We start from the raw sequence: 21,797 nt of genomic DNA, 5'->3' as shown, positions 1-21,797 counted from the left end.
GGAATGGCCAGTTCCTACTACTATCCGAGAGGTACGAGCATTTTTAGGGATAGCAAGTTACTATCGAAGATTTATACCGCATTTTGCACAGAAGGCTCGTCCTTTGCATTTTATTCTAAAAGGGGCTCAACTGAGAAAAAAAAATGATACTGTCTGCTGGAACACTGAACAGCAAAAAGCTTTTGATGAATTAAAAGCCGAAATCGAATCTTCTCTGATACTGGCCTTCGCAGATTTCCACCTTCCTTTTCGTTTGTATACTGATGGTAGTAATCAGGGCTTAGGTGCAGTACTGACTCAGGAAAAAGGAGGAAAAGAACGAGTAATAGCTTTTGCGAGTCGTAGTCTCAGAGAGACTGAGAAAAATCCAGCAAATTACAGTTCTTTCCGGCTAGAATTGTTGGCAGTGGTATGGGCCGTCACGGAGAAATTCAGTGAGTACTTGAATGGAGTAAAATTTACCATTTACACCGACAATAACCCCGTAGCATACCTTCAAACAGCTAAATTAGGAGCGATGGAACAACGGTGGGTAGCCAGATTAGCCAAGTTCCAATTTACTATTAAGTACAGACCAGGAAGAATCAATGGCTGTGCAGATGCATTATCGAGATTCCCATATGAACCTGCTGGAAGAGAGAGAGATGAAGATCTGGAAGAAGTTGAAGTACCCCTGTTTGGGATTAAGGAAAAAGCTAGTCACATGTCGAAAGAAAATGAGGATGAGTTGATGGTAAACATGATGGAAGTTATTGAGTCCTCCTCAGCAGAGTGGCAAAAATTGCAGGAAGAAGATCATATTCTCAAACCATTGAAAGAAAAGGTCAGAGCACAAGTATGGCCAAAGAGAATACAAAGAGTCAATTGGACGGTGGAGGGCCAAAAACTGCTTAGGCAGTGGGATCGCTTAAGAGTGGAGAACAATTTGCTGGTCAGAAAGGTGCGGTTGAAAAATTGGCAGAATGTGCGAAGTCAGATAGTGTTGACTCGGGATGTAGCAAGCAAAGTTATCACTACTCTGCATGAAAAATTAGGGCACCCAGGGCCTGAGAAAATAGCCTGGTGTTTCCGAAAGAGATTTTACTGTCTACAGATGGAAGGGGTAATTAAGAAAGTATGCAGAGAATGTCTGACATGCAACACCAATCAAGGCACTGAGCCAAAACTCCCTTTGGTAAAATGGAGGACCAGCGCACCGTTGGAAGTGGTGGCAGTTGATTTTTTGTCTCTGGATACTGCTCAAGACGGACGAAGTAGCGTGTTGGTCATGATTGACCATTTCACAAAATTTGCTGTAGCCGTACCAACTAGAGACCAAACAGCAGTAACAGCTGCCAAGCACCTCTGGAATGACTTTATACAAACTTATGGCTGTCCTCAGCGGATCCATTCGGACCAGGGTCCGTGTTTTGAAAGTCGTTTGATGCAGGAGTTATGTCAGCTCTATAACATAAAAAAATCGCATACTACACCGTATCATCCTCAAGGGAATGGAGTCTGTGAACGTTTCAACCGCACCCTGATACAGAAGATACGGTCCCTGGAACAAGAAAAGAAACAACGTTGGCCGGTATACATTAAAGAGTTAGTCTGGGCCTATAATCACACTGTGCATGACGCTACTGGTTATGCTCCTTTCCATTTGTTCTTTGGAAGGGAAGATGGAGGACCTCTGGATGTTTTGTGTGGAAGGTTAGAGGGGGATCAAACTTCAAGGACTATGCAAGAATGGGTTGAGAACCACAAAAATAGAGTACAAGAGATGTATGACTTGGTACGGCGTAGTAATGAAAAAGAATCTGAAACTTTTGAAAGGAGGTGGAATTTTCAGGTCGGAGACATTGTCTTACTCCGAAACAAAGGAACACATGAGAAAGGAAAGTTGACATCAAGATGGGGTGCTGATTTGTGGAAAATAGTAAATCAGCCTTCAACAGACATTCCAGTGTATGATGTTCAGAAGATGGATGGCACGGGCCCCATTAAAAGAGTGAATGGGGCTCTGTTAAAATTGATGTCAGAACCTAAGCCTTTTGGAAAATCTAAGAATTGTGAAATGGAACTGGAAGAAATGGTCCCTTGTTGGGTCCCAGTGGAGCTCTCCAGTGGTCTTACACCCCAGGCTCAGAGAAATAGAGACCAAAATTTGGCTCATCCTGTTGATGAGTGGCAAGATGTTTCGGGTCTCAGGGAGGAGAGTTCTGGAAGCTCAGTAGAGAGTGAGAGGGGGAGTGATGCTGACCAGCAGGTTGAGGGTTCTCCTAAGTTAGAACCTGAGGGTTCCTTAAGGAGATCGTCCAGAGAGAATATTGGACTTCCTCCTAAACGCTATCTGCAAGAAGAATTTATATGGCAACAGAGGAGATAAAGTCTTCCTTACTGTATTTGAGCGATGTATTGTGTTGTGCGAAGTGATTTCTTAGAGAATTGTAAGGGACTACAATTTAAAAAAAAGGGGAAAAATGTAGCCCTGCTACAAATAGTGCAGCTTCTTTAATTAAAAAAAAAAAAAAAAAAACATGTATTTTTATTTCTGGCCAGCATCAGCTATGAGAATTAGTGCTGGCACAGGCTGTATTTACACAGAGCAAGCAGCCAGCACTCAAGATGGCTGTTCTGCTCTCAGTCAGGGGGCGGGTGTCAGTTACACAGGTTGGGAACGCCCCTCCAGCTGAAGAGGCAAGCCCTCTCTGATTGTTACCTCAGAAGGTGACACAGGCAGCGTGAGGAGAGATGACAGAGACCAGAGGGGGAGAAACTGAGCTGTCAGAGAGAGAAATGGCATTCAGTAGCAGAGGAATTTAGCTCACTGATGACACACAGAAAGGGGACCATGAGAGACAGCTCCCTGAGTCACAACAGGGAGACACCTCATCCACAGAGGAGTGAGAGATAGCTCAGCAAGGCCAAGGAGACCACTTCAGGAAAAATTGACAGATAAGTGAAATTTCACCACACAGAAACACAGAAAGAAAATGACAGGAGTTTTCCTCATAGTAATGACACAAAAATCAGACTGTCAAATCAAATCAGCTAAATATTCTTCGTCTGATTCTCTACAGTTAGATAATATATATATACAGTGTGTGTGAGGAGAAGAAATGTTGTCATAGCAACACCAGAGTACTGTATAATGTGAATCAATGACTGTGCTTCCCTACCTGTCACCACAGAGCTGATCAGTGAGAGAATCTGTGTGTGCACTCACTGGTACTGATTATTAATCTGTCTCTCCACAGTAAAGCCAGTCAGCCTGTGTTTGAATGCATTTGCTCTGTACATTGACTGTGCATATGCCTCAAGAATAATCCCCAGTGTGGCTCTGCCTGATATGAGTGGAAAAGACACTTACCTGACGATATTTTTGGAGTGTTAATCTCTCTGTGTGGAGAAAAGAGAATAACACATTAGTAAAGAAATGTATCAATTCATGGGAGAAAAATAGGAACTTACTCGTGAACAGATCTGTTGCTGTGTTCTGTGTGTTCTGCAAGTGAAGTGATTGCATTTAGAGCTCAAACCAACCTGCAGTGAGAAGTAATAAAAGGAGAGAATTGATACTTACATATGTGACATACAGGAAAAAGAAAAACTTTGATAACAATAAAGGGAAGAAACTTACTTCAGAATTATTGAACTGGCATCTTGGAGTGTGCTGCATGTAAAGTAAAGTAAGGTTATTATAAGCTATCATCTGCTTCAGGAAAAGATCTTTCATCAGCAACTTATCATCAGTTCTTTTAAAGGGGTACCCCTACTCCATGATCATATACAGGTTTAAGTGTGAATATGAATTCATAGCCACTGTATGGTTAGATAAGACTTTTGCAAGGAACTGAAGACTGTTATGGTCATTACCATACAGTAAGGACTACTTCGAGTCAGTCACTACTTATCTACCCAACCAGAAGCATTAGTCCATTTCCTATTTGGTTTCTCTCAGGTGTATTTGTTCACATACATGTATGCATACATATTTTTAGATAGGAAAGAGAAAACTGTATCGCTATAGACGTATTGAGAGTTAGATGAAGAAAAAGGTCTGATGAAGATTTGTGAAATGTGTATTTGCTGTGTTTTGTTCTTTGTTTTTCCTACAGGTGCAGGAACTTCAAGCAAGGTCCAAGTGCAGTAGCCTCTAATGATATTTCAGGAAGTAACCTTTTTCTTTTCAGGTGCTAGATCTTCAAGCAAGAAGTGTTAACTCTGAATTTGTTGCTTATTTTACCTCATTAATTTAGTGTATTTCAAGGGTGGTCTTGATATTGAGGATTTCAATTGGGGGTTTGTATTCTTGTTCTGCATGTTAGTGGACATTATTTCTTTGTTTGCCAAATAAAATCAATTGTTATTTTTCACCAATTTATCCTCCTGGTCAGTCGCTGTCCTTCCGCTTTAAGAGTAATAAGGGAACTCTCTCCTTGTGCCCTGGTACATTCTCTGCTGCACAGGAGCAGCTCTGTCCTCCCATTGGGGGTACAGTACAAGCACTTGTCCTAGAAATGGCCCAGCATGCCCTGGTACATTCTCTGCTGCACAGGAGCAGCTCTGTCCTCCCATTGGGGGTACAGTACAAGCACTTGTCCTAGAAATGGCCCAGCATGCCCTGGTACATTCTCTGCTGCACAGGAGCAGCTCTGTCCTCCCATTGGAGGTACAGTACAAGCACTTGTCCTAGAAATATCCCAGCATGCCCTGGTACATTCTCTGCTGCACAGGAGCAGCTCTGTCCTCCCCATTGGAGGTACAGTACAAGCACTTGTCCTAGAAATGGCCCAGCATGCCCTGGTACATTCTCTGCTGCACAGGAGCAGCTCTGTCCTCCCATTGGAGGTACAGTACAAGCACCTGTCCTAGAAATGGCCCAGCATGCCCTGGTGCATTCTCTGCTGCACAGGAGCAGCTCTGTCCTCCCATTGGAGGTACAGTACAAGCACTTGTCCTAGAAATGGCCCAGCATGCCCTGGTACATTCTCTGCTGCACAGGAGCAGCTCTGTCCTCCCAGTGGAGGTACAGTACAAGCACTTGTCCTAGAAATATCCCAGCATGCCCTGGTACATTCTCTGCTGCACAGGAGCAGCTCTGTCCTCCCATTGGAGGTACAGTACAAGCACTTGTCCTAGAAATGGCCCAGCATGCCCCGGTGCATTCTCTGCTGCACAGGAGCAGCTCTGTCCTGCCATTGGAGGTACAGTACAAGCACTTGTCCTAGAAATATCCCAGCATGCCCTGGTGCATTCTCTGCTGCACAGGACCAGCTCTGTCCTCCCATTGGAGGTACAGTACAGGCACTTGTCCTAGAAATATCCCAGCATGCCCTGGTACATTCTCTGCTGCACAGGAGCAGCTCTGCCCTCCTATTGGAGGTACAGTACAGGCACTTGTCCTAGAAATATCCCAGCATGCCCTGGTACATTCTCTGCTGCACAGGAGCAGCTCTGTCCTCCCATTGGAGGTACAGTACAAGCACTTGTCCTAGAAATATCCCAGCATGCCCTGGTACATTCTCTGCTGCACACGAGCAACTCTGTCCTCCCATTGGAGGTACAGTACAAGCACTTGTCCTAGAAATCGCCCAGCATGCCCTGGTACATTCTCTGCTGCACACGAGCAACTCTGTCCTCCCATTGGGGGTACAGTACAAGCACTTGTCCTACAAATTGCCCAGCATGCCCTGGTACATTCTCTGCTGCACAGGAGCAGCTCTGTCCTCCCATTGGAGGTACAGTACAAGCACTTGTCCTAGAAGGCCCAGCATGCCCTGGTGCATTCTCTGCTGCACAGGAGCAGCTCTGTCCTCCCATTGGAGGTACAGTACAAGCACTTGTCCTAGAAATATCCCAGCATGCCCTGGTACATTCTCTGCTGCACAGGAGCAGCTCTGTCCTCCCATTGGAGGTACAGTACAAGCACTTGTCCTAGAAATATCCCAGCATGCCCTGGTACATTCTCTGCTGCACACGAGCAACTCTGTCCTCCCATTGGAGGTACAGTACAAGCACTTGTCCTAGAAATCGCCCAGCATGCCCTGGTACATTCTCTGCTGCACACGAGCAACTCTGTCCTCCCATTGGGGGTACAGTACAAGCACTTGTCCTACAAATTGCCCAGCATGCCCTGGTACATTCTCTGCTGCACAGGAGCAGCTCTGTCCTCCCATTGGAGGTACAGTACAAGCACTTGTCCTAGAAGGCCCAGCATGCCCTGGTGCATTCTCTGCTGCACAGGAGCAGCTCTGTCCTCCCATTGGAGGTACAGTACAAGCACTTGTCCTAGAAATATCCCAGCATGCCCTGGTACATTCTCTGCTGCACAGGAGCAGCTCTGTCCTCCCATTGGAGGTACAGTACAAGCACTTGCCCTAGAAATGGCCCAGCATGCCCTGGTGCATTCTCTGCTGCACAGGAGCAGCTCTGTCCTCCCATTGGAGGTACAGTACAAGCACTTGTCCTAGAAATATCCCAGCATGCCCTGCTACATTCTCTGCTGCACAGGAGTAGCTCTGTCCTCCCATTGGAGGTACAGTACAAGCATTTGTCCTAGAAATATCACAGCATGCCCTGGTGCATTCTCTGCTGCACAGGAGTAGCTCTGTCCTCCCATTGGAGGTAAAGTACAAGCACTTGTCCTAGAAATGGCCCAGCATGCCCTGGTACATTCTCTGCTGCACAGGAGCAGCTCTGTCCTCCCATTGGAGGTACAGTACAAGCACTTGTCCTGGAAATGGCCCAGCATGCCCTGGTGCATTCTCTGCTGCACAGGAGCAGCTCTGTCCTCCCATTGGAGGTACAGTACAAGCACTTGTCCTAGAAATATCCCAGCATGCCCTGGTGCATTCTCTGCTGCACAGGAGCAGCTCTGTCCTCCCATTAGATGTACAGTACAAGCGCTTGTCCTAGAAATAGACCAGCATGCCCTGGTACATTCTCTGCTGCACAGGAGCAGCTCTGTCCTCCCATTGGAGGTACAGTACAAGCACTTGTTCTAGAAATGGCCCAGCATGCCCTGGTACATTCTCTGCTGCACAGGAGCAGCTCTGTTCTCCCATTGGAGGTACAGTACAAGCACTTGTCCTAGAAATGGTCCAGCATGCCCTGGTACATTCTCTGCTGCACAGGAGCAGCTCTGTCCTCCCATTGGAGGTACAGTACAAGCACTTGTCCTAGAAATATCCCAGAATGCCCTGGTACATTCTCTGCTGCACAGGAGCAGCTCTGTCCTCCCATTGGAGGTACAGTACAAGCACTTGTCCTAGAAATGGTCCAGCATGCCCTGGTACATTCTCTGCTGCACAGGAGCAGCTCTGTCCTCCCATTGGAGGTACAGTACAAGCACTTGTCCTGGAAATGGCCCAGCATGCCCTGGTGTATTCTCTGCTGCACAGGAGCAGCTCTGTCCTCCCATTGGAGGTACAGTACAAGCACTTGTTCTAGAAATGGCCCAGCATGCCCTGGTACATTCTCTGCTGCACAGGAGCAGCTCTGTCCTCCCATTGGAGGTACAGTACAAGCACTTGTCCTAGAAATGGCCCAGCATGCCCTGGTACATTCTCTGCTGCACAGGAGCAGCTCTGTCCTCCCATTGGAGGTACAGTACAAGCACTTGTCCTAGAAATGGCCCAGCATGCCCTGGTACATTCTCTGCTGCACAGGAGTAGCTCTGTCCTCCCATAGGAGGTACAGTACAAGCACTTGTCCTGGAAATGGCCCAGCATGCCCTGGTGTATTCTCTGCTGCACAGGAGCAGTTCTGTCCTCCCATTGGAGGTACAGTACAAGCACTTGTTCTAGAAATGGCCCAGCATGCCCTGGTACATTCTCTGCTGCACAGGAGCAGCTCTGTCCTCCCATTGGAGGTACAGTACAAGCACTTGCACATTTGGTGGACTACAAGGTAAAGTATACATTAGAGCTGCATAGCCAGGCTGGACAGATTGCTGTTACAGTATCCAGGGCTCCTTAAAAATTGCAGCCGTCACTGAATAGAGGCAGCCACTCGCTTCCTGTGAGTGGCTCCGACACCTCCGTGGGCGGGACTTGCAGCACGTGTCTTGCAAAACGTTCTGCTCACACTTGAGCCAATCATAAAGCCTCTCTTCAAAATGCAGCCAATCATGATAAGCCACTTGCATCTGTAATGCAAGGGGCTCCGATACCTCAGTGGGCGGGACTTAGCACTCTCCTCCCCACTCTCCTTAGTCTTGCAGCAAGTAGGCCCACTTTGATCTGCACTACAAGTGAAAATAGCAGGAGCGTCATCGCTAATAAGGGAAAGAGATACCCGGGAGTGTGTACAATCCTGTGGGAGGACTGTGATAGTACTTTTATCATTGATTACAAAATGGAAGTGGTAACACTGCATCCTCTTTTGTTTACATTCACATTATTCATCATTTTTCCTCAGGCTGCTTATTTGTACAGCACTGTATTTCCAGTGCTGAGGGACATTCTTCTTGTCTTGCAAATGTTATCAGGCATCAATTCACTTGCAACCAGCCTGAAGAGAGCAGCTGACCATGGGTGTCACACTGACATATGAGGCATGCTCCACCCACTGACATATGAGGCATGCTCCACCCACTGACATATGAGGCATGCACCGCCCACTGACATATGAGGCATGCACCGCCCACTGACATATGACACATGCTCCACCCACTGACATATGAGGCATGCTCCGCCCACTGACATATGAGGCATGCACCGCCCACTGACATATGAGGCATGCACCGCCCACTGACATATGACACATGCTCCACCCACTGACATATGAGGCATGCACCACCCACTGACATATGGCACATGCTCCACCCACTGACATATGACGCATGCACCGCACACTGACATATGAGGCATGCACCGCCCACTGACATATGGCACATGCACCGCCCACTGCTTACTGTCTCCAGAGTCAGCGTCATGTAGGGGCCTAAACACATATTTACTATAACAGAAGTTTTGTTATATCAGAGTGTACCATTCCAGGCGTTGCTCCCATAAACTTATAATGGAGATTGGCCGGGACCTGGAGAGGTAATTTACTATACTCAAATGTTTACTATACCCAAGTTTATTATAACAAGATTATTCTGTATATCAAATGACTGTTTAGCGCTGACACTTCACAATATTACATTACTGAAGAAAAGCCAACCTAAAATCCATCTATTGCCTACATTCCAACATTGTTTGAAGTCAATGTTTACAATTTTGTACTTTTTTTTTTCTTTTAAAGGGATACTTAAAGTGAATCCGAGATAAAGTTTTACTCATTGCATAATTGTATTCCTTTCATATAGTTTATAGGGCATTTCTCAAGCAAAATACTTTTTTTATTTTGTTTTAATATTCTAATTCCCTATAAACTAAACAAGCCTCGCCCACAGCTTTTTAGGGTGCCTTGGCACTGTAGCAAGGGCTTATGGGAGCTCAGTCTGGGCAGGAGAAGGAGGTTACTAGCCAGGGATTTCAGAGGCAGAGGGGAGGAGGAGAGAGGACTGAATTTGTCACATTACACACAGGCAAGCTGTTAGCATCTCAAGCCCTCAGCCTGTGACAAACAGAACATGTCTGTCTTCATTGTATCACAGGAATAAATCATCATAAACTGTTGAAGCTGTTTGCAGCTAGATTTGCTGTGTAAACTATCTAAACTTTAGAAAGATATATAGACAATAAGACTTATTAGTATAGACAATATAGACTTAAGTAAAGATATATAGACAAGTTACTTGTTATAGTTAGTTTTTCATCTCAGATCCGCTTTAAGAGAGTTTAGCCTAATTCCCCCTCACTTGTGTCTAATCACAAGTTGTAATCTGATCTCCCCCTGTGTCACATGACTGCCACGGCAGAGATGGCAGATAAGGCCATTTCAAAGTACAGAATGTTAACAATATGTCTGCTTCCATGACTCAGGAAGTAGAAACAGTGCAGATGTATTGCAGGATTTGTATCAGCTGTAACAAAGAAATGTTTTTCTGTAAAGGTTATTATGCTGTTGTGTATCTTTTAGAGCAGAGAGGAAGTTCTGAGTTCAGGTCCGCTTTAAGCATTGTTCATCTGTTAACTAAACACTAAGGCCGGTTTCACACTGCAGATTGGTGGCAGCCGTGCGGTGCAGTGCCAAAAACAGTCCTTCAAGGATTACCGCGTTAATATGCGGTAATCCCCTTCCGGCTGACAGCTAAACAGGAAGTGACGCTCGCTTCCTGTCTTGGAAATAAAGAAGTGCACAGAAGTGTATTGCAAAAATAGGCTTCCACGCATGCACCCCGGCCGCAACAACACTGCTATATTTTTTGTTTAAACGTCCTGCGTCACCACAGACTTCCGGTCTACCGTACGTCGCCGCAGGTCACCGCAAAACTGTGCAGAAATGTAGATCTGTCCTTGAGTCGGGGATGGCGCGGAAACGTCACTTCCATTATATCGTGCCGCACCGCATCGGTATGAACAGCTCTATAGACTTTCATTGGGCTGCAGTGGGGTGCGGTAAAAATACCGCACCACACCACCACAGTGTGAAACCACCCTGAGAGTATTTAAAGAGAAACTCCGACCAAGAATTTAACTTTATCCCAATCAGTAGCTGATACCCCCTTTTACATGACACATCTATTGCATTTCACAAACAGACCATCAGGGGGCGCTGTATGACTGATTTTGTGCTGAAACCCCTCCCACAAGAAGCTCTAAATACCGCGGTACTCTGGGCAAACTGCCACAATGTAACAATGTTCACAGACAGGAATTAGCTGTTTACAGCTGTCTCTAACAGCCAAAACAGCTAGGAGCAGCTACATAACCTGCCCACAGTAACAATGTCACCATGTAATAAATGTCAGAATGTAAATCGGGGAGAGGAAAGATTTTACAATGAGCAAACACTGACTAAATCATTTATACATAATTATGGTAAAAATGAAGCACTTTTTTTATTACGTTATTTTCACTGGAGTTCCTCTTTAAAGCGGAACAGTAGATACTTTTTAAACACAGTTTCACTTACCTGGAGCTTCTGCAAGCCCCCAGCAGCTGTCCTGTCCCGCAAGAGTCTCCATTCTCCCGCCGCTGCGCCGTATCGTTTATCGACTTGTAAGTCGAGGCCAATGAAGCCCTGCCATGCGTGGCCAGAGCCGCGCAGGTGCAGTGGCCCGGCGGCGAAACCAAAAGTAACTGGCGGCGGAAGAACGGAGGACCGGCGCAGGACAGGACAGCTGCTCGGGGCTTGCAGAAGCCCCAGGTAAGTGAAACAGTGTGTTTAAAATGTATCTACAGTTCCGCTTTAAAAATCATATTCAAAATGTAATTGTATATTCAACGCTATTAACCTGCTTTGTTTAACATGTCTTCTGCTAATAAAAATATTTTGAAAACAACTCTGCATTTTATACATTTCTGTTGTTGTCATTAGAGTATATGGCACCCGCCGGGTGCTCCATATTGTATAGAAGGCAGGGAGAGGAGATAGGCTGGGGGGGGGAGGAGGAGAGGAGGAGGAGGCAGTGCGAAAGCCGGCGGCTTCATCTATTACATTGCCGCCAGCTATATTTAATGAAATTAAGCAAGTTGTAATACATTTGGCCGCAGCGAGACGGTCATAAAATACATTGTGCTTAGTGTAGTAATTACATTTCTGACATTGGCCGCTCCGCTGCGGCCACTTCGCACATTGGCCGGCCAGAACCCGAAGTGGCCACACTTTGGGTTCTGGCCGTAACATATACATCAAATAAAGGTGTGGGAAATACGGGTGCACAGTAACGTTGCTAGTAAAATATCGTTAAATACTATTTTACGATAAAAATGTAAAATATTGATGTAAATAGTCACACCTAACCCTTCTCTCATGCAGAACCCTGCCCCCGCCGCCTAACCGTAACCGTCCCACCCCCCTAAAACTTATCTCCCCCCCCCCCCCCCCATTCCAACCTGAATTACCACAAATACCTTCTGTAGCTATGTCTGAAATGTATCCAGCAAAATAGCTTTTTCTATTGCAACAAAGTAAACACAAAGTGCATTGTACTGTATATCATCAATGTATAATAGAAAATAAACATCCATATAGGGTAAGTGACTGTGCCTAAAATAAATACAGCAATGCCATACACCGGCGTAACTACCGGGGATGCAACCCCATCTGCTGCTGGGGGGCCCGGGGCCCCTCTGGGGCCCGCCCTCCGTGTGCGGGGGAGCGCTGCCTCCCCACCAATTGTGCGACCCCTCAGCCAAGTGTGGAACTGGCCGCGGCATCTACTAGATGCCGGGCCAGTTCATAGCCCGCAGCCCCGCAGTCTCCCGGGAGGCAGAGCAGGGCTATGGCAAGATGGCTGCCGAAGCCCTGCACTGGAGACTATTTGTGTCTCCAGTACAGGGCTGTGGGCGCCATCTTGCCGTAGCCCTGCACTCTGCCTGTCAGCGCGGGAGATGTGCTGCTGGAGGATCGTCGGGGAGATGCACGCCAGGGACTGGGAGAGGAGGAGACTTCTGTCAGGTAAGTGAAGTGGTTTTTTTACAGGTCCTTTTTTTTTTTTTTTTTTTTTTTGGGTGACTGCTGCCCACATAATGATTTTCTGGTGATTACTGCCCACAACGATTTTCTGGTGACTGCTGCCCACAGTGCGATTTTCTGGTGACTGCTGCTCACATTGCGATTTTCTGGTGACTGCTGCCCACATTGCGAATTTCTGGTGACTGCTGCCCACATAACGATTTTCTGGTGACTGCTGCCCACATTGTGAATTTCTGGTGACTGCTGCCCACATAACGATTTTCAGGTAAATGTTGCCCACATAACGATTTTCAGGTAACTGCTGCCCACATTGCGATTTTAAGGTGACTGCTGCCTACATTACGATTTTCAGGTGACTGCTGCCCACATAACGATTTTCAGGTGAATGCTGCCCACATAACGATTTCCAGGTGACTGCTGCCCACATTGCGATTTTCTGGTGACTGCTGCCCACGTTATGATTTTCTGGTGACTGCTGCCCACGTTATGATTTTCTGGTGACTGCTGCCCACGTTATGATTTTCTGGTGACTGCTGCCCACTTTATGATTTTCTGGTGACCGCTGCCCACGTTATGATTTTCTGGTGACTGCTGCCCACTTTATGATTTTCTGGTGACCGCTGCCCACGTTATGATTTTCTGGTGACCGCTGCCCACATTGCGATTTTCTGGTGACTGCTGCCCACATTACGATTTTCTGGTGAATGCTGCCCACATTACGATTATTTTCTGGTGAAATGCTGCCCAGTTTACGATTATTTTCTGGTGAAACATTGCTGCATTACGATTATCTTATGGTGAAATGCTGCCCCAATACAATTATTTTATAGTTAAACACTGCCCTATTATGATTATTTGGCACCTATGGGGGGGGGGGGGGCATCCAAATTTTCACAGGGGGGGCCCAGTAATTTCAAGTTACGCCCCTGATGCCATATTCTCTGTTTTGAAAGTTGATAAATAGTAATGAGTAATTCAACAAGGTGCATTAAGTCTCTCATTAATTCAGCTGAGTTAAATGTGCACATACAGTACAGAAATCAATAAAAAAAAGATTTGGTACAGACAGTGGCAGTTGATAGCTCAGGACACAAAAAATGTGTCAATCAGCGACAGCTAGGAAGGAAATGCAGCGTGTGAATCCCGGAGAGGTGAGTTAACTTAACTGCTCCCACTGTGCACTCTGCATGCGCGCCCTGCCCCCAATGCTCTCTGGCTACCTAATCTAGGAGGCTCTCTGGCTACCTAAACAGGGGGGCTCTGGATACCTAAACAGGGGGGCTCTGGATACCTAAACAGGGGGGCTCTCTGGTTACATAAGAGAGGGGAGGGGTTTCTGGCTAACCTCAACATTGGCTTTCTGGCTACCTACATGAGCGGGGGGGGGGGGGGGGGGGGGGGGCTCTCTGGCTATATACATGGGAGACTCCCTGACTACCAACACTGATTGTGGCGGCTCTCTTAACTACCTAATATTGGGGGTTCCTGTGGCTACCTATGCTGGGGGGCATCTTATACCGGTGGCTACATCTGGCTACATCTAATACTGGGGGTCTTGTGACTACCTATACTGGGGTTGCTGCTTCTACCTAATATTGGGGGCTCCTGTGGCTACATATGCTGGGGGGGAGGGGGAAGCTGTTTCTGACTAATAGTGGGGACCTCCTCTGGCTAGCTATATTGGAGGGCTACCTAATACTGGAGGGGGCCCTATGGCTACAGCATCATAATGGTGTGCCGGAGTCTATGAGGGGAGGGGGACATAGTAACTTAGGTAATTACTAAACAAAATTATCACACACTAAAAGCCTAATTTGTACAACAGGAGGAGGTGGCTGTTCTCAAAGCCTAATTTGTCCAGAAAAAAAGAAAAAAATATATATAGATTATTTAAGTGTGATAAGTAGTAATAAAATTATTGTTGAATGAATGAGAGCAGCGCTGATATGTGAAAATTGCTCTCGTCCTGAAGTGGTTAACTACAAAGGATCAATAAAACGTTTTAAGGACTGACTTCTGAATTTACTGTTTACATAGAAACCACATTGTGTTATGGCAACGGAAGATTTTTCTGAGAAAATCAGCATAGTTTTCCACACGGCAGACTGCTCTGAGGCGGAAGTGACAGGCTGATGCAACAGACTGTAATCGTAAAAGGAAAAGAAAAAAGTTTGTATTTTAACGCGAGATGAAAAAAAAAGTATGAACACAACAAGTTAGCATGTTACTCTGTTCTTCCGCAGTAGGGTAGTTACAGGTATACAGTACATCACTGTAATAGCAGCTGGTAGCACATCAGTAACATTACCAATATTCAGATATTGGGTATGGGTAATGGGTAATTGAATGCAGAATAATCTTTATCAATATTTTAGTATCGCTAACCCTTAGACCCCTACACACTGAAAATCGGTAAGCCCAATCGCAAGCGCAGTGCGATGCAATTGCGTTTTTTAATCAAAATTCGACTTGCGATTTTTTTTTTGTGCATTTGCAATGCGATTACGATTTTGCTGAGGCCATCTTTTCCTGATTGTTTACCTAACAATGAAAATCACACCCATTGCATTTTTCATGCGTTTTTCAAGCACATCGCTTAAAAAGTGCAGCAGTCACTGCAATTGCGTTATTCTAAAAACGCATCGCACCCCTGTGTACAGATCATCACGATTTTCATGATTTTTCAAAAGACCTTGCGACTAAAAAATGCATGCGATTTTAAAAACGCAGAGCAACGCAGCCAGTGTGTTCAGGCCCTTTTTCAGTTAAACCCTCCCTGTGTTTAATGCCTTACCGTGACCGACCTTGGTGCATTGCCCACCAATATCAGAGCCACCTATGTCGCTAAACCCCCTTCTGCCAATATCCACCTGACTTTGGGCTGGTGCACACCGGAGTGATTCTGGAGCGTTTTTTAAAACGCTTGCAGGGGGAAAACCGCTTGGCTAATGATAGTGAATGGGCTGGTGCACACCAGAGCGGCTCGTTTTTTCCACAAACGCAAACTCGGGGGCTGCAGCAGTTTTTAGATTTCTGAGGCGTTTCTGCCTCAATGTTAAGTGTAGGAAAAACGCAAAACGCTCTGAAAAACGCTACATCAGAGCGGTTTTCCAGGCATTTTTGTTACAGAAGCTGTTCAGTAACAGCTTTACTGCAACAATATATAAAATCTGCTACATAAAGACCCTCCCAAAAACCGCTAGGCATGTTTAGAAAACCTCTCTCCACATGCCTAGAATCGCTCTGAAATCTGCTTCTACCTCTAGCGTTTTGTGGATCTGCTGGAGGTTTTTGGTGTGCACTGGGCCTCAGTTTTGCTAGAACTGCAATTAAAGAGAACCCAAGGTGGGATTGTGAAATCCTATTAGGACACAGAGGCAAGTGCTGTATACAGTGACCAGCCTCTGTGTCCTTCTATAGTGCCTCCAATTTGTACATTCAATTGATTTCGTGTAATTCATTTGTAATTTTATGCAATTTTTCGGTAATTTTGTGTTGACTTTAGCATTTATTAGCAAATCCCCCATACATGCTGTTGTCACCAAAATCTATATATATAATAGAGTAAGTGCCTCAACCTTCAAACAAGAAGAAGTAGTGCCCTGCCCCCAGGGCCGGTCCAAGCAAGAAGAAGGGGCTGGTCCAAGCAAGAAGAAGAAGTAGTGTCATATCAAACCAAGGGCAAAGAGGGATAATATGCATATTCAGTAGCAGTGCATTGTGGGTAACCACAAATGTTCACTTATAGCTGAATTATTGCAGATTTGCTTCTGTTTTAAGAAGGAAAATTACACCAAGCTTTGCTTTTTTTAGTAGGAGGGATTTTTGGTCCCTGTTATCCACCTATACATTCCGAGTAGCTGCTTGGTTACTCTGTTGTACTGGTCCAAGCCTTATCTCATACTGCCATATCAATCTCTGCTATGTACTGATGAGGACCAAAAGTCTTAACTAGGCTGTCACATGTGGGTTTGATATGACTATGTAAAATTTAAAGCTATAGGGCTTGATTCACAAAGCGGTGCAAACTGTTTAGCCCGTGGAGTGCAGTTTGTGGACTTTTGTGTGCGCAAAGTGCTGTGATTCACGCTGTTGCGGTCTTTTTTGCGTGTGTGATTTGTGCGATCACTGACTTTTGCGCGCACAAAGACCGTGATCGCGCAAATGGCGGCACTTTGTACGCGCAAAAGTCTGCGAACGGCACTTCACGTGCTAACTGTTTAGCACACCCGTGCTTAACAGTTTGCACCGCTTTGTGAATCAGGCCCATAGGCTTGCTTGACTTACCAAGGGTGAAAAGGAATAATTTGCATATTTAGTAGCGGTGCATTGTGGGTAACCACAAATGTTCACTTATAGCTGAATTATTGCAGATTTGCTTCTGTTTTAAGAAGGCAAATTACACCAAGCTTTGATTTTTTGAGTAGAAGGTCTTTTTGGTCCCTTTTATCCCCCTGTACATTTAGAGTGGTTTGGGTCGCCCTGAGCTGCTTGGTCACTCTGTTGTACTGGTCCAAGCCCTATCTCATACAGCCTTATCAATCCTTGCTATGCACTGATGAGGACCAAAAGTCTGAAACAGGCTGTCACATGTGGGTTTGATATGGTTGTGTAAAACTTAAAGCTACAGGATTGCTATTAGAGATGGGAAGTTCAGATCTTTTCAATGATCCGGATGATTCAAATCGGATCATTGAAAAGATCCGGATCTTTGATCCAAATCTCGGATCATTTTACTACCGAAGGTTTCGGGGGTTGAAATGACTAGCAGGGCAGGAGAAGGGGAGGGGGGTGGACACACAGAGAAGGGGAGATGGTGGACAGAGACGGGCAGGGAGTGGACAGAGAAGGGAGGAGGGACGAGCAGAGAGCAGAAATGTTTGCTTGCACACAATACCCACATGCTGCAATCATATGCTTTACATGTATTTCACCTACATGTTCATCTGTATACCTTGAATGGAAACGTCGCACAGTGAAAGAAAGCATTCCCCAAAGATAAGTGCAGCTGTGCCGAGTGCAGGAGGATCATATTACGCTGCAATCACAGTGGCTGCAAAGTTACTGAGCTGTGCTGAGCCAAAAGTTTCCAATGTGATCACTGTGCACAACTAGGAACAGACAGCCTGTAATGAGCAGCACATTACAGCCAGTATGTGTGCTCTACACATATCTGGCAGTGGCACCCATGTCCCCTCTACCTGTCCCTGCAAGGCTGGCTCCCCTGAGTCCCCTCCAACAGAGCGATCCATCTCTGCTCTGCTTCCAGGACCCCGCTGCCCGCTGAGAGGGGGCGTGTCGCTCCTGGCCCCGCCCCTTTTGCGATCCGAATCACTCATTTTGATGATTCGGATGATTCGACTCACAAAATAGATTCGGATCAAAGATCCGAATCGTTCATGATCCGGACAACACTAATTGCTATACAACAGTGGTGCTGGATGCTTGCTTGGGTTACAAAGGGTGAAAAAGAATAATTGGCATATTTAGTAGCAGTGCATTGTGGGTAACCACAAATGTTCACTTATAGCTGAATTATTGCAGATTTCCTTCTGTTTTAAAAAGGCAAATTACACCAATACAGTGGGTGGCATTGCAGGAAGTGACGACAGTGGAACGCACGATGGAACACGGAAGGGGTGAGGCATCCCCGCCCGCTGCCTATTACTAATAGTGGCGGCTGCTACTGTGCTTAAGCAGGAGGGGGAGCGCACATGGGGGACCCAGGTGAGGGGGGGTTCCTGATGAGCTTAAGCAGGAGGGGGAGCGCACATGGGGGACCCAGGTGAGGGGGGGTTCCTGATGAGCTTAAGCAGGAGGGGGAGCGCACATGGGGGACCCAGGTGAGGGGGGGGGGGGAGTTCCTGCTGAGCTTAAACTGGAGGTAGAGCACACATGGGGGACCCAAGTGAGGGGAGGTTCCTGCTGAGCTTAAGCTGGAGGGGGAGCACACATGGGGTACCCAGTTGAGGCGGGGTCTGACCCCCCTCCCCGCCGCTGTGCCCAATACCCCCTTCCTGCCCTCTACCCCCTTATGCGGCGTATGCTACGCCGCGGGTCGGCTAGTTACTTATATTTTTAAAAAAAATGTTTTCATTAAAAAACATTTTCCTTTGCATTTTTAAAATCGATTTTCTCAAAAACGACAAGGTCTTTTTGAATTTTTTTTTCTTGTACCCACGATTCTCTTTAATGTAAGCCTGAGACAAATGGGAAGGGACTATACATACCTGGGGCTTCCTCCAGCCCCTTCCAGGCTTATTGCGTCCTCCTCCGCCTCCTGGTTCATCCACAAGTGGCCTCCGGTCCAGGGCCAACTATGCGTGCACAGCCTGGCAACCCCATCGCGCTCCCGTATCCAGATAGTGTGGCATGTGCGGCCAGACTGCGCATGCGCCAAGTGACCCTGACTGGAAGATCCAGGAGGTGGAGGACAGTGAGGGAGCGATCTGCTTGGAAGGGGCATATCTGCTTATACTCGCTCTACTTCCTGCTAATCAGGATAGAGAGAGTATAAGCAGATATGCGGACAGGAGACCAGCGGCAAGTGGCAAGTCATCGGCATTTGGAGCAGGGAGGGAGGTGAGCTGTCTTATAGTCTTCTCTGCCTACCGAGGAGTGGGGAGCACGAAGGGGGCCTGGTGGAGAGCAATGGAGGGAGAAGTCGGGCCCCCCTCCCTCTCAGTGGGGCTGTGGCTCCCCCCTCCACCACTGTGCCCCCCCACACCTGCCCATGGAAACGGGGCTGTGCCCTGGCCCCCCCGTGGCATAGGTCAGCCCAAAGCAGATGCTATGGATGCTATGGCTATCCCTACAACACTGTTCCCATGTCACGTCGGGAGTGTCATAAAATGATATCCTACTAATATAATAAATGGGAAAGTTCGGATGTTTGGATGTTTGTTACTCGATCACGCAAAAATGGCTGAATGGATTTGAATGAAATTTGGCACACACATAGTACATTACCTGGAATAAAGTATAGGATACTTTTTATTCCCATAACCAAACAGGGGGCGGAGACAAATACACATGTCACTGGGAAATGTAAACTGCAGCCATTCTTACACTGTTAGTAGTAGGGGTCTCAAACTTTGCACAGTTGGTCACTGGGTGACTGGGAATAATATTCAGAAAAGTGGGTGGAGCTTACAAAAGCCAATCATAATTCACCTATTGATTTTCAAGGGGAATATATTTTGCTGCTACCATATTTGCTCTGTTAATGGCGCAATCCTCAAACCTGGTACAGTTGGTTATTGGGTGACTGGGGTTCAAATTTAGACAAAGGGGTGGAGCCACAAACAGCCAATCAGATTTGTTTAATCTCAATGCAAATTATTGATGCCAAAGACTGCAAAGCTCACAAACTTGGTCATTAAGTAATTGTGTGTTAGGGTTAGAAAAAGAGGGCGGAGCCAACACCAGCCAAATACATAATCGGGCAACGCTAGGTACTATAATAGTACTATAATAAGTATTCAGCAGTATTCTTGACTTGCAGTGCTACAGTCCCTGGTTTGAATCTAGGTTACTATTTGCACAGAGTCTGTTTTTCCCTCCATTTTTGTGGGTTGCCTCTGGGCACTCTGGTTTTCTCCCACATCCCAAAACGATGCTAATTTATGAGTTGACGTCTCTCCAAAAAGCTGATTTTAGACAGTTTGAGCTGTGGCAGGTAGATGTTGAGCCGAAATTTTCGTAATTTCGCATTACTATAATTACGCATGCGAAATTTGCGATTACGATGCGAAATTAGCGTAGCGTAATTGCCATTAAAATCGTAATTGAAAATACCGTAAGCGTAATTTTCAACGCGTAATTTTGCGTTTCGTTCATGCCGTAATTTCGCATTAAACGCTACCGTAATTTCGTGTTAAACCGTAACGCTCCGTATACTATAAAAAAGCCGCCGACTTTAAGGGTTAATAGCAAAGCCCCCTTAAATGCTAAGAGCCTCAAATTTGGAGAATATATTAAGGAGATCAGGAGGAATAAGAGGAAAAAATTTTTTTTTTCAAAAAGACCTTATAGTTTTTGAGAAAATCGATGTTAAAGTTTCAAAGTAAAAATGTATACATTTAAAAACCCGCCGACTTTAACGGTTAATAGCAAAGCCTGCTTTTACTTACTTCGTTCTGAGTGTGGGAAATATAAAAAAAAACGACGTGGGGTCCCCCCCTCCCAGACCTCTTTAACCCCTTGTCCCCCATGCAGGCTGGGATAGCCAGAATTCGGAGCACCGGCCGCGTGGGGCTCCGCACCCTGACTATACCAGCCCGCATGGTCCATGGATTGGGGGGTCTCGGAAGGGGAGGGGCAGCCAAGCTTTCCCCTCCCCCTCCGAGCCCTTGTCCAATCCAAGGACAAAGGGGCTCTTCTCCACCTCCGATGGGCGGTGGAGGTGGAGGCCGCGATTTCCTGGGGGGGGGGGGGGGTTCATGGTGGAATCTGGGAGTCCCCTTTAACCACTTGCCGACCGCCCACAGCCCATGGGCGGCGGCAAAGTGGACGCCTAAAGGACCGCAATACGCCTTCAGGCGGCGCGTCCTTTAGGCATGCCGGGGGAGCGATCGCGTCATTGATGACGCGCGCTTCCCCCGGCAACTGGCTCCGCCCACCCGCCGTAACATCCCGCCGGCCGTACGGAAGCGCCGGCGGGATGTTAACCCCGCGATCGCCGCATACAAAGTGTATAATACACTTTGTAATGTATACAAAGTGTATTATACAGGCTGCCTCCTGCCCTGGTGGTCCCAGTGTCCGAGGGACCACCAGGGCAGGCTGCAGCCACCCTAGTCTGCACCCAAACACACTGATCTGCCCCCCCCCGCCCACTGATCGCCCACAGCACCCCTCAGACCCCCCCCTGCCTACCCCCCAGACCCCTGTTTGCACCCAATCACCCCCCTAATAACCCATCAATCACTCCCTGTCACTATCTGTCAACGCTATTTTTTTTTTTATATCCCCCCCTGCCCCCTGCCCCCTCCTGATCACCCCCCCACCCCTCAGATTCTCCCCAGACCCCCCCCCAGACCCCCCCCCCCCTGTGTACTGTATGCATCTATCTTCCCTGATAACCTGTCAATCACCCGTCAATCACCCATCAATCACCCATCAATCACCCATCAATCACCCCCTGTCACTGCCACCCAACAATCAGCCCCTAACCTGCCCCTTGCGGGCAATCTGATCACCCACCCACACCAATAGATTGCCCGCAGATCCGACATCAGATCACCTCCCAAATCCATTGTTTACATCTATTCTCTCCTCTA

At 46.8% G+C, this 21,797-nt stretch overlaps 1 protein-coding gene across 3 annotated transcripts in view; it reads right to left on the bottom strand.

Moving 5' to 3' along the window:
- Nucleotides 1–21,797, bottom strand: part of LOC137562555 (uncharacterized) — a 110,756-nt gene that overhangs the window by 68,210 nt on the left and 20,749 nt on the right. For 2 of the 3 annotated variants that reach the window (XM_068274032.1, XM_068274014.1), the window contains exons 2-4: nucleotides 3,623–3,655; nucleotides 3,454–3,525; nucleotides 3,353–3,381 (exon numbers count right to left, since the gene is read on the bottom strand). The exons of the other annotated variant lie outside the window; for it this stretch is intronic. The gene's annotated coding sequence lies outside the window, so the exon portion shown is untranslated. The remainder of the gene's footprint in view (nucleotides 1–3,352; nucleotides 3,382–3,453; nucleotides 3,526–3,622; nucleotides 3,656–21,797) is intronic. 3 annotated transcript variants of the gene reach the window in all.

Source organism: Hyperolius riggenbachi, chromosome 1, assembly GCF_040937935.1.
Source record: "Hyperolius riggenbachi isolate aHypRig1 chromosome 1, aHypRig1.pri, whole genome shotgun sequence".
Classification (NCBI taxonomy): Eukaryota; Metazoa; Chordata; class Amphibia; order Anura; family Hyperoliidae; genus Hyperolius; species Hyperolius riggenbachi.
Note: the sequence above shows the minus strand (reverse complement) of the source record. Positions and strands in the feature narration are given on the sequence as shown.